At 40.2% G+C, this 12,354-nt stretch overlaps 1 long non-coding RNA gene across 2 annotated transcripts in view; it reads left to right on the forward strand.

The window, feature by feature from the left end:
* The window catches only part of LOC134417131 (uncharacterized), a 202,265-nt gene that overhangs the window by 128,882 nt on the left and 61,029 nt on the right, over window positions 1-12,354 (forward strand). For both annotated transcript variants that reach the window (XR_010027509.1, XR_010027508.1), the window contains exon 2: window positions 8,099-8,288. This is a non-coding gene — a long non-coding RNA (uncharacterized LOC134417131). The remainder of the gene's footprint in view (window positions 1-8,098; window positions 8,289-12,354) is intronic.

Here is a 12,354-nt window from a genome sequence, read left to right on the forward strand (position 1 = left end):
GCAGTCAGAGCTCAGAGCATGCTGCTTCAGATTAGCGGAAGCACAAATAGGAGGAGAGTTCCTTCTACTCAAACAAGGTTAATCCCGTTACTGTCAGCACCTCTGTGGTCTCATAAACCTTTGCTCCCCCAAATGCCACTAAATCACTTGCTTGTTATTGGAACTGGTCACCCCTACACAGATTTCATTTGATGTCCGTGTCAGCTTCTTGTATCATTTTGTCAAGTCTACCTATGGGAGATCAATGATAAAGAGGTCTTGTGGTTTTCTTCTATTTGCCAGGGAGTGTGCAATGCCATTCCATTTACAGGGACATTCTCTGCATTTTGCAAACACTGGGTAATAAATTAGCCATGGATGTAAACAGCTTATAACCTTAACCAATTTATGTCTATGACTCCTTGTGATCATGTGCTTCAATGTTGCTGAAAGTTGACTAAAACAGAAAGACTGGGGAGCAGATTTAGTGTGCTGAGAGGAAGGGATATCAGAAAAAAGTCAGATGGTTTTATACATAGCTTGAATGTAGATCTATATGTATCCATCAATAGAAGTGCTTATGGTAGGTTGATTTTATTTATTGTAGACAAACTTGCCAAACAGACGTTGGACACTGGGATTGACAAAAATGACAGAAGTGATAGCAGTGACAAAAGCAGGGGTGTATTGAATTTCCTAATGGTCTAAATGACAGTGCCACACATATGGTGCAGCAGAATGAGACTCTTAAGTATTTGAGTCTCATATACTCTGCATATTTTGCCTCAGCTTTGGCCCATCACTCTTCAGCCAAAATATATCCCTTTTTCCTCTTTTTCCATGTAGCTTAGTTCTCATGCATACTTCCAACACTCAGTCCTTTACATATATGGACAGATACAAGCATGTAGAGTTCATAAGTATCAATAAATTCTGAGCTTATTGGTAAAACTGCATGATATGGCTGAAGTTGCAAGACAGGAACTAATTTTCTCTGGTCACTTAGTGCAGATGACAATTTTCCATAATCCAAATGTTATGTCTGGGACTTACCGTCTCCTTGAAAATCCTCATAAACTATACTGTAGGGGAAAAATAGGAAAACAAACAAAAAACTTGAAGAAAACTGTGATATTCTTCCCTATCCTACTAATGAAAACTTTACATGCTTTTTTTTTTTTTTCAAAATATGCAACTTTTTTGGAGGGAGAAATCAATCTCTCAAAAAATTAGGAGATGTATGTTGACAGCTGGGATATGTGGATGTAGTGGCACTTCTGTGTAGTTATCTAATTTTTGTTCTGAGAATGTTACACAAAGTCAGGCACTCACTAATCCAGCAAAAGACCCAATGCCAAAGCAAATTCCAGCTTTTAACATGCAATCAGTTCTGTGGCTCAAACAGGGAAGTAACTTATGCTTAGATTTGTTTTCCATGCACATTTGTCTACTTGGCTGCTCCTTCAGTCTTTGAACAAGTGCTGTTTTGCAGTCAATGGAGAATCTGACCCCATCATTCTTAATAATATTGGAAGTATTTGTGGCATAGGTTGTTTGGGTTTACATCTGGGTTTTTATTAATCTGATGTGAGTGGAGGGCTCTTGTGTGTTTGTGTTGACTGGTGGGTGGGTGTCCACTTGAAATGTAGGTGGGAGCCTTGTTTGTGGTGGCAGGGACCAGTGACCTCTGCTTGCAGCCATGGAAAGAGCAGTAATGACCAGAAGCAACTGGTTTTTAAGAGAGAGATTTTGGAAACAGATTTTGGAAACATATTTTGGAAATAGGAAGAGTCTCTGAGAAGCATTTCTGGACTCAGGGAGTTCAGCCATGCATCCAGGGACTTTGTCACAAAGTAGTAGGCATTTATCTGCTACCAAATCAGCACTGCTGGGGAAGCCTCCAGGAGCCCCACTGCTGCCAGCCCCTTGCTGGAGGGGCTTGGGGCATCAGCCAGGCTCAGCCTTGCTCACACAAAATGCTTGCGAGTATTCCAGTATTGCTCCTCTTCATTGTTCCACTGTTAAATAAATTGTCTTCCCAAATTAAAAAAAAAAAAAAGGAAATTTTGTAGAAATTTAATATTTACATTTTCTTTTCAATATGTATCTGTACAATTCTGTTGCACATTGAGCAGTTATGAAACCAAAATGACCAATAAATAATGTTTCTGGCTTCTAACTGTTTAGTGGGGCAGAAAATGATTGGGAAAGCCAGTATTTGTTCAGTGAACAAAGGAGTTAAACTATTTAATTTACCTAAATGAATGAACACTGATAATGGAATTTTCCTGTCTTCTATTAATTTTCCTAAAAAGACCTCTAAAAATGATTGTAACAGTTTTTGTCCCTTCCATGCCATCTAAGGGTCAGACTGTGAATGTCATATGCTGAGAAAGAGTTGCTGATATAAGTAATGCAACTGACATTTAATTAATGTAACCTCACTGGCATTATTTTCATGACTACTGAAGGATCAGTCAAAGATTTTAGCCAGCTGCATTATATCCTTTTTATTTCAATTTTCAGATGCTTTCACTAGTGAGCCTCAAAACTGGAGCATTGTTAACTACTCATTAGTAGTTAGTCAATATTTGTGGAGCTCTAACTTACAGTAATAAAATATAATATAGGAAGGTCTTCCTTATAGGAAGAACTGCTGTTCAATCTAATTATTACAGATTATTAGATTCATTTTTTTAATTGAGTAGCCTAATTAAAGTAGCCCCCCCTACTTGCAGTTAGAAGACTATATCTATTATCTTATATTCTTTCTCCACTGCTCCTGTTCAGAATTGCTGAGGAGGAGGAGGAGAACTGTTGAAAGTGGTCACTGCACTTGTATCAGTTGCCTATTCTGAAAATACCACGTTTTGACAGATTTTTTAAAGCATTTTGCCCCCTGTTTTGGGAGATGATGGATGCGCCGTACAGATGACCTTAACACACGGCCGCACGCTAATGCTCAGAACCGTGCTTTTGTCTGTCTGCAACAATGGCTGTCATTAAGAAAGCTGAGTTTGCCAATATGCCCCCCTGTCCCAGAGCTGGACCCTTCCTGATTGGGCACCGGGAAGCATCATGTGCCTTTGACTGAAATGACATGGAAGATGTATGGTCTGAGTGCTGTCCTCAGCACCACTGCTGTGACGCGAAGAAAACCACGCTGACCCAAACAGACCTGTGCTCAAACAATGTCACACCAAACCAAGACAACATATTGGGAAGAAAAATGCTTGTAAACTGTGTGTGCTGGAAGATGTATTGGCCAGGCGGCCATAGGGCAATCTTTGAACTATTGAAATCTTTAGAAATATTGTTTAGTTCTTGAAGAATACTTACAAACCTAATTAATCAAGCATAGATGGTTATTTTCACTCTTTACATACTGCTTCTTTTTGGGACAAGAATAGGGCTGTCACATTTGTTTTGCTGACCACTTCCCAGGTGCTTGCTGGCAAAACCAGAGTTTGAACATACATTTCCACAGCAACTCTTAAATAACAGACTTGAGAGAGCTCCTGGCCTTCTCCTTAGCCTTAATATGCTTCAAAACCTCCTGAGTGTTTCCATTTTTTGGTTTGTGCATGTCTTGGGCTACAACATTTCATTTTCTTTTTGGTTTGACATCATCAGAACAGTATTTTAAACCTGACTGAAATCAATGAGTGATGGAGCAGCTAATGGTTTAATTTTAATGTCAAATCAATGGTATATGTTCCTCTCAAGAGATGTCTGGATAAGAAGTTCTGTATAAAACCTGTTATTACAAAGAAAACCTGGTTTTTGGGGTTTTTGTCTCGTAAAACTTCTACTACAGTCTTGTGGAAGCTGTTGGGAAATGCTGTTACCACAAATTCCTCTTGAATTGCACATAAGCTGAGGAGTTCAATCTCTGATCAAAACTCTGATTCTTTGGGTCCACCATCCTACTGGTTTCTAAATTCTGGTATCTCTACATTTAGATTATTGTTTTTAGAATAAATTTTTACTGGCTTCAATTTTTTCTCTCCATATACCATGTGGCTAAAGCCACCTAGAGTACTTAAAATAAATACCTTCTCTTTTTAAATTATTATAAAAAGTTGTCATTATCTTCAGTAAGGCTTGAAAATAATTTGTACAGGCAGTAAATAATTTATGAAAATGTTAGAAGCTTTAAAATGTTCCTTAAGCTAAAATATACAGCAAGAACCATAAAATATTGCCTCTTGTTCTAATTAAAATCACCAAAACAGCATTGTAAGTTGTATTCCAGTTATTTAAATAAAATTAATACAAATTATACTTTATACATATTTTAATATATAGTAGTATATTTTGTTGCATTGTAATATCATGAATTAGCATATTATATCACACCCAACATGGAGTGATTCCTGGGGTTGTCTTGTGCCAGGAGGTAGACTTAAGTAATCCTAGTGAGTTCATTCCAACTCAGCATATTATATGATTCAATAGCTAGAATATTGTAATTTAATACAAATTACTATTCTTCTATGCTTTATAACATAATAATCACACTAATATGCTCAGGTGGTCTGCTAAAATGAGCTATCATTCAAAAGTAATGATATTTTAAATCTAATCTTGGACTTGACTTTAAATGAAGTTAAAAGCATATGTTTGAACTGCCTTCAGAGGCAATATTGTCCTGATTAAGAGATTACTTACTGCAGAAATGAGAATCCTTAAGAACATTCTTCAATGTATTTGAAGGCAATACAGTGAGAAAATATAGAACTGTTGAATGCACTCAGGAACTTCTGTGCAGTTCTAAGTGATCACAGTCATTAATATAAATTGCAAGTTTGCTCTGACCTTTTTTTAAAGCACTGTTTGTAGCCTACCCCCCTAGTAATATAATGTATGTATGTTGAACATAATAAACTGTCCATACAAAAGCATGTCCCTCCCAGTCAGGCTAGAGGAGGTGTGGGAAAATATTCAGCCGTTGCTTGTCAAGGTCTAGTGCACAGGAAACAGGAGCCTGCACTGCTAGGAGTCCCCCCATTTTCAGAAATGAGCTGAAGCAAGCCATACAAGTCCCCTGTTTTGATCAGGCTTGAAGCACTGAACTCACCCAAAATTAAAAGCAAGTAGAAAAAGAGACAGACTGGGTGCGGAGTTAAACTGTTGCCAGTAAATGGTCTAAATGAGAAGAAGGCAAATTAAATTAAGAATATGTGCAATCTATGATTCTATCTGGGTCTTCAGGGTTTCTGCATCCAACCTGGTTTTTAATTAAGGGTGGCTGTGTGGATATGTAGGCTGATCCTAAATATTCTGCTGGATTGAAGCAGGAAGCATTTCTCTCTCTCAGCACTCAGAAATCCCTTCTTGGTATTTAGAAATTCATGTTCTTTCATCTATGAGTACTGGAAAGGCAGTGTTTTCATGTAAAAGGGAAAGATAATTACTAACTTCAGATTGGTGGTTGTTGCTCTGCTGTATAATGTTTGGGTTTTCCTCTCCACCCGTTTCAGTCTGTTTTAGAGGAGATGACAAATGGGTTGTGTCATCATTCCCAGGCCATTTCCAAGTCACCCCCACCCAGGCGTCTTCCCCACCAGGCTGAGGACAAGGAAAGACCCAAATTTCCTTGTACCCTGTGGGCCAGCACTGGCTCTGGATGAAAATGCTGCTGCATTTGGTGCAAAAGCAAAGCTTCAGGAGGCTGTGGCTTGGTGAGAGCAGAGGTGAGCTGCTCCCTGGGGTGTGATGGGGCATTGCCCAGGTTAATCAGCTCTGAGAGAGCATCTGCTGGGCCAGGGACAAATTGGTTCTATGTTAACTCTCTCCTCCTTCTTGAATGGAGTCATGAAAGATTGCTCTTTCAATCTCATCTTCAACAGCACCAAAATGAGCCTGTTTGAGATTTCTTAATATCAGCTAATATTCTGTAGCGTATTTTAGAAACCAGTAACCCTATTCATCACATTTTAAATGGAAATGAAAGACCTATCTTTAGAGTGCATTTTCCAAAGCTTGGAGCTCCTCTCTCTTTCCTCCAACATCAATTTAAATACTGATTACACTGGAAAATGAGAACTTTTATCATAAGGAAACTTATATTGAGGTTAATGCAAAAGAAGAGGAGCTGAGCTGTAACCTTCAGCAGTTTAATTGTGAGATGTTACTCTGGCTGTTCAATGGCGTAAGATGTTCAGATCCCAGTGGCCTTATGAGTCAAATGAAATTTTGGTCACTGGCTCAGTACATCCACCTTCAGGTGAGGATGCAGGTGATTTTCTGGCCTCACTATGATAGGAATTGGTCTTCCTTTGTGTCAAGTGGTCTACAGGCACCATTCCATTGGCATCTACCATTCACAAACCTCCTGCCTGTACCAGCTGCACAGGTTTTATGTATTTCTGTATTTCTGCAGTGAGAATAAGAAGTCTTTCTATTTCTTTGTGTGTGTGTGCCTGTATATCATAGCTGCTGAGCTAAATCCTCAGTTATGTTTATTTTGCTTAGTTTTTTCCACATTTGCCAGTGTCTTCTCAGGCACAGGTGAGGAAGGGGGCAGGAGCAGCATCCAAACCTGGCAACCTGAGCATCATGCAGGCTGTGTGTCTGGGTGGCCAAGGGTGGTGGCACTGCTGGCAGCCCGAGAAGCCCCAGTTTCCATGGCACTGAAGACATTTTCCAGCCTTTTTCATATTCCACAAAAAAAAAAAAAAAAAAAAAAAAAGCTCGGGGCAAACACCTTCTTTTGCAGAAATTTGGCATGACCATCTCCTTCGCTGCTTGCCTGTCCTTCCACCCATCTTCCCACAAAGAGGTTAATAAATGTTTACTTTTTTTCTTGTTTCCATATGGTTTGTTCACAGGCTTTTGCTTGTGTGTGTATGAATGCTCACTTGCATTGACTGCTGTGAGGGAATTGTTCTACTAATGCTGGCCATCTTCAAATCAATGCCTGCACATAACAACAGAAAGTGCCTCAGATGTAGTGGTTTCCACAGGACTATTGTTAGGCCTTTGTTAGGCATTTTTGAACCTAATAAATAATGTCAAAAGTCTCTATCCTAGCCAAAAATGTTCTCTTTGAAACAGTTCTAATAGTATTTTTGTTCTGCAATGTCTCCCAGTGTTGTGAAGAATTTGTGCCTCACAATAGGAATCTGGTATATCGCGTGCCGCTTTGCTTTTTTTTTTTTTTTTAATTTATTTTAAGATGTGAACCCTTCTTTCCTGAGCAGGCATTCCTAATTCTTTACATAAATGTTTTTTTTTCTTGAATAACTGCATGACTTGGAACTTCAGTGCTGTAAATGCTACTAAATTTGACAAACTACTGGAAGAATGAATCTTAATAATGATGGAATGAAGGGGAGGAAAGCAAATAATTGAACTTAATTATAGGCTATTTCAGTGAACCTCCTTTGTGTTTTGTTGCATAACTCATAATTAAATTTTATCTAAAGTAAGATTTTAACAATTGATTTATGCACTGAAAAGCAATGATAACAATGGTCAAAGATGATCACAGTAGTCCCCTCTGGCTGTAATATCTATTAATCTAGACCGTAATGACTATTTATTCTGGAAAAAACTCTAATTGGAGACTGTCTGTGATTCATTATGCCTCATATAGCACATATTAGCAGTACATTTCATCTGTCCTTAATATGAAGTATAACTTGTGGATAATATTCCCATTTCAGTGGTGCAGTAGTGTGTAGCAAATCAAGCTAAGAGAAACATATTTGCTAGACATATTTTATTTCTGTGCATTTTACTTTGCTTATTTTAATTGGGCTCTGGGGAAAAATGTCAAAACCCACATTTCTCTGCATTCATTTTTGCTGTGGCAACAAAGCTGTTGGGTGCTATCTGTATTAAAATAACTATTTATATTGTGAGATTTTATTTAGTTATCTCATTTTACCTTAGAGATAAAAGAGACACTTTAACTTGTTTTTTTCACTATGGTAGAAATAAATGTTAGATCTACTGTTGGAACTGCTTATTTGTGGTGTTACACGGATCTTAAACAAATTTTACTTCTATAATTGTAATAGAGAGTGAAACTCACTTGGGGCTTGATGAATCAAGCTTCTAATACTCCCAGTGACAGTTCAGTGGACTTAGATCTGTGTTGATTTCTTTACAGATGATGTTAGCAAAATAGCTCCCTTGGACTTCCAGAGGGCAGACTATGGCCTGCTCAGGAGCATCTTTGGCAGAGTCCATTGGGAGGCAGTGCTGAAGAGAACAGGATTCCGGGAAGGATGGACATTCTCCAACAAAGCGATCTTAAATGTACAGGAGCAGTTTGTCCTCACATGCTGGAAGACAAGCAGGTGAGGAAGGAGATATAGTGACAAACAAGGGGGAAACTGGAGGGATTTAAGGCTTTCTTTGCCTCAGTCTTCAATAGTAAGATGAGTTGTTCTCTAGATCCCAAGTCCCTGAACTGAAATACAGGGACAGGGAGCAGAATGAAACCCCTGTAATCAATCACCAGTCAGGCAAAGGAGATGATTTTCCTGCTTTGCTCACACTGGTGTGGTCCTGCCTTGGGTGTTGTGTGCAGTTTTGGGCACCACAGCATAAAAAAGGCATTAAGCTCCTAGTGAGTGTCCAAAGGAGGGCCATGAGGATGATGAAGGGTCTGGAGGGGAGGCTGTATGAGAGCTGGCTAAGGACACTTGGTCTGTTGAGCCTGGAGAAGAGGAGACCGAGGGGAGGCCTCACTGTGGCCTACAACTTCTGTGAGGGGAGGAGGAGGGGCAGGTACCATTTTTTCCACTCTTGTGACCAGCAACAGGACTCAAGGAAATGGCCTTAAGTTGTGTCAGAGGAGGTTTAGGTTGGATATCAGGAAAAGGCTCTACACCCAGAGGGTGTTAGGCACTGGAACAGGCTCCCCAGGGAATGGTCACAGCACTGAGCCTGATGAAGTGACACAAGCATTTGGACAACACTCTGAGGCAAATGGTGTGACTCTTGGGGCGTTCTGTGCAGGGCCAGGAGTGGGACTCAATGATTCTTGTGGGTCCCTTCCAATTCAGCATAGTCTATGAATCTAGGAAGGGGAAATGGTCAGTGACCTTCTAAACCACTTAAACACACTCAAGCCTATAGGGCCAGATGGAATCCACTCCAGGGTACCAAGAGAGCTTGCAGAAGAGACCACCAAGCCACTTTCCAATATTTCCCAGCAGCCCTGACTAACTGGGGAGGTCCCAGGTGACTGGAGGTTAGCTGATGTGAGGCCAATCTATAAGAAAATCTGGAAGGAAGATCTGGGGAGCTACAGGCTTGTCAGCTTGAGCTTGATGCCAGGAAATGTCCTGGAGCAGATCATCTTGAGTGGCATCAAACAGCACGTATAGGACAACCAGCATATATTTGTGAGAGGCAGGTCCTGCTTGACCAGCCTCATCTCCTTCTATGACAGGTCACCCACTTAGTATTTAGGGAAAGAATGTGGATGTTGTCTGCCTGAACTTTAATCCACCTTGACACTGTTCCCCATTGCATTACCCTGAAGAAACTGGGTGCTCAAGGCTTGGATGTGTGTTCTACACTGTTCAATGTGTATAAAACTGTCTGGATGGCCAGGCTCAGAGAGAGGTGGTGACCAGAGTTACGTCCAGCTGATGGCTGGTGAGTAGAGGTGTTCCCAAAGGCTGAGGACTAGGACCAGTCCTGTTAAATGTCTTTATCAATGATCTGGATGAAGGGATCCAATGTACCCTTAGTCAGTGTGCAAGTGACACTGGGAGCATTGATCTGCTGTTGGGTGGGAGCGTTGATCTGCTGGAGGGAAGACACGATCCAGTGTCTGCCTTTCCCACATAGAGGCAGGAGCTGTGTCCTGCTGATGTCTCTGCTCTCAAGAGCAAGGAGAGACTTAACCACAATTCACCTGGAGGCACAGAGGATGGGTTGAGTATGAGCTTGCTTTAATATAGAAATGTGCTGTAAAATGGGTTCCAAGTAAGTGTTTGGGCAGGTAGCCCATGCTGGAGCTGTGTTTCATTGGTACTTCAGGTGGCTATCCTGACTTGAACATGTGGGTCTCTGTGTACAGTCATTAATCCCCAAGGTACCTGAAGTCTCTGCTGTTTTTTTGCTCAGTTGCATGGCTAACAGTTCTTGTTTCTGAGTTCACATTTAGTTACTGTCAGTGTGAACATTGCTATCCAGCAGAGCCCTGAGGAGTTGCTGCAGGGGCTGCAGTGGAGTGGGGCTGGCTGGTCCTGAGCTGGCCAGGCAGGTGGCCAGAGCTCTCCTCTAGCAGCAGAACAGGAGCTGCATGAAACTCAGCCAGGAGCTTGGCTGGTGTTCTACATCTGCTCTTGGCTGTGTGCTTTTCATGCCCCTGCTGCTGGGGCTGGGCTGGCAGGACTTCCACATCTGCACCTGGCCCGGCTGCCTCTTAGACCTAGCTTTGGGGGAATTATTTGGAAAGACAAGAAGGGGACTCTGTGTGGTTCCTTGTTCTCTTTGGTAGACAGAAACAAAAAAATCCTAAAAAATCCTGAAATATTAATTTATCTAGTCAAATTAATGGTGACACGTGAAAGGAGAGAAAAGTTGTGTTTGTTCTTCTAGTGACAGAATTGAATTGCATTGTGACAGGTATACACTCCTGAGATCAGATGAAACAGGCTTTTTTAGTGAGGAAAACCCCTCATATCTCATGAAAACACTGAAAAAACTATCTAAAGGGGACTTTTTTTTAATTTCTCATCCTCAGAAGTGTATTTGAAGTGCACTAGTTGGCTAAATGATTCATTGCAATTACATTATCAGGTGGACTTAGCAGTTTTGTTCTTTAGTTATTAGTTAAAAGACTTTGAATTTTTGAACATATTTACTACCTGCAAAAATTTACATTTGTTTCAGAAAACTTAAACCTGTATTTTTTGTGAAGTGTTCCTTCTGATCCACAGCTAGTTATTATTAATGGACTATAATTGCTTTTCTAAAGTTACACATGATTTTCTCCTTCCGCTGATGTAAGGATTGGTCTTTCTATAAAGAAGGATAATGATCTGTGATTAAATCTTGTTCTTGGTCACATGTTCATACATGAGTACAGGAGAATGGTCAGTATTGGAGATTACATCTGCCTTAACACTGTACAGGCACACATGCACATGATAAACTCATGATTGTAGCCAAGTAGGAAAAAAAAGACAAATTTGCTGCTTGTCAGCTGCCTTTCACAGAGACCAGCAGAAAAATTGACCCAGCATTTGTGTGTTATCTACAGAGTGCTATAAATCACAGGGAAATATAAATCCTAATTATATTCTAATTAGAACAAAAACATAAACTCAAACTCATATTTGTCATGAAAAGCCTTTGTACTTGATACTGAATTTTCAGTCTATTCAATTTATGGTGCTATTAGTGATGTCTTTCCACATTCATCATCACAAATTTTTTGCATCTACACCACTCAGCCAAGCTAATATTATAGCTGATTTTTCTTTTGCCAGGTGTCATTGTTAGGATAAAGCATTTTGGAAAATTTCACCAGGCATTATTTGTCAATGTCTTCCAATAGAAATAGATATGAACAGGATATTGGTTGTTTTGGGGTTTTTTAAGGGTGAAAAATATATCTGATCATGATAATAAATAGAAAAAGGGAAAAATTATTGTGTCTATATCTATAGTTGGAACTTTATACAGAACATTAGTTCAGTTTCAGCCTCAGATTATGCAAGTAGGATTTTCCCATGTGTACTGTAGCTCTGTTAGGAGTTTAGCATTTCATTGTCTTGAGCTGTCACTGCCCTGAGCACACAGAGGTTTCACACATCCTGAGAAGACAACTGTGACTGTGGCATCCCCATTTCATCATCTCAAACATTGCTTTCCTTCTCTTTTGCCTCTGGTGCAGCAGCCTGCTCTGATCCCCAACATCCAAACCCATCAAGGGGACAATTATTCCCTTGTTCTCTGGGACATGGTCTTCTGTGACTCATGAGCTGTGCAGGGGGGGACATCACCTGAAGGAAATGCAGGGACCGGGGAGAATGGTGGAGGATAGTGGAAGAATATGAGAGGAAGTGCATGATGGAGGAGGAAAACCAGAATAATGACACAACATGTTGCCCTACACTGCTGGTATGGGGAGTTTTGTACTTTGGCCCCTGTCAGGCATTTCTCATGAAGCTGATGTAGCCATATTTGTCTAAATGGCATGGCATGAGCTATTGGTTGTGTGATGATCATTTTCATCACTTTTGAGTGATCTGGTTTGAGACAGCTTTTGCAGCAAGCCTAAAAATTTTGAAAATAGTTAATTTTGAAAGAGGCACTGATAACACTGCTGTGACCCCGTGACATTTTAGTCCTAATAATTTTAATATAGGTAATAATTTCCAGGAGCTATAAAAGGCTACT

Source organism: Melospiza melodia, chromosome 4 (assembly GCF_035770615.1).
Source record: "Melospiza melodia melodia isolate bMelMel2 chromosome 4, bMelMel2.pri, whole genome shotgun sequence".
NCBI lineage: Eukaryota > Metazoa > Chordata > Aves > Passeriformes > Passerellidae > Melospiza > Melospiza melodia.